We start from the raw sequence: 1167 nt of genomic DNA on the forward strand, positions 1-1167 counted from the left end.
CCACCTATTCATCCATCCACATAACCATCCATCCACCCACCCATCCATCCACCCACCCACCCATCCATCCACCTATTCATCCATCCATCCATCCATCCATCCATCCATCCATCCATCCATCCACCTATTCATCCATCCACCTAACCATCCATCCACCTAACCATCCATCCATACCTGTGATCTCAATGGACAGATGGATGTGTTGGAGGGAAGCCGCTTGTTGGTTCCTGGCCACCCAGCTAGCTTAGACCCAAAACAATCACACAGAAACTATATCAATTAAATCACTGCTTGGCCCTTAGCTCTAGCTTCTTATTGGCTAACTCTTACATATTAATTTAACCTATTTTTATTAATCCATGTATTGCCAAGTTGTTGTGGCTTACTGGGTAAAGTTCACAAGTTCACAGCGTCTATCTCTGGCAGTTCCATGGCTTTTCTCTGACCCCGCCCTTCTTTCTCCCAGAATTCAGCTGAGTTTTCCCTGCCTAGCTCTGTTCTCTTATAGCCATGCTATAGGCCCAAAGAAGTTCCTTTGTTTATCAATGGTATTCAAGCATGCAGAGGCAAATCCCACATCATGGATGAATAGATGAATGGACAGAAAGATGGATGAATGAATGAGTGGTTGAGAGATAGGAAGTGGAAGAATGGATGAATGGAAGTTGGTACTGAGGGGAAAAGTACAGAGTTAAACCAGTAAAGGTATGGCAGATAAATGAATGGATAAATAAATGGCCATACAGGTAGATGATTATAGATACAGATGGATAGATGGAAGGATGGATGGATAGATGGATAGATTGGGCGCCACTCTGTAGGAATAGGAGCAGTGGGCTGCTTCCCGCCACCCGGCTAGCTTTACCCGAAATAATTGCACGGAAACTGTATTCTTTTAAACACTGCCTGGCCCACTAGTTCCAACCTCTTATTGGCTAACTCTTACATATTGATCTAACCCATTTCTAATAATCTGTATAGCCCAAGATCTGGCTTACCAGGAAAGATCTTAACCTGCGTCTGCCTGGAGTGGGAGAATCATGGCGACTCCTTGACTCAGCTTCTTTCTCCCAGCATTCTATTCTGTTTACTCCGCCTACCTAATTTTATGTCCTATTAAAGGGCCAAGGCAGTCTCTTTATTTAACCAACGAAATTAACACAAAAC

General features: G+C 43.8%; 1 protein-coding gene across 7 annotated transcripts in view; it reads left to right on the top strand.

Moving 5' to 3' along the window:
• Nwd1 (NACHT and WD repeat domain containing 1) overlaps positions 1-1167 on the top strand; it is a 78967-nt gene that overhangs the window by 34741 nt on the left and 43059 nt on the right. The window lies entirely within an intron of this gene.

This window comes from Microtus ochrogaster, linkage group LG1 (assembly GCF_000317375.1).
Source record: "Microtus ochrogaster isolate Prairie Vole_2 linkage group LG1, MicOch1.0, whole genome shotgun sequence".
Lineage (NCBI taxonomy): Eukaryota > Metazoa > Chordata > Mammalia > Rodentia > Cricetidae > Microtus > Microtus ochrogaster.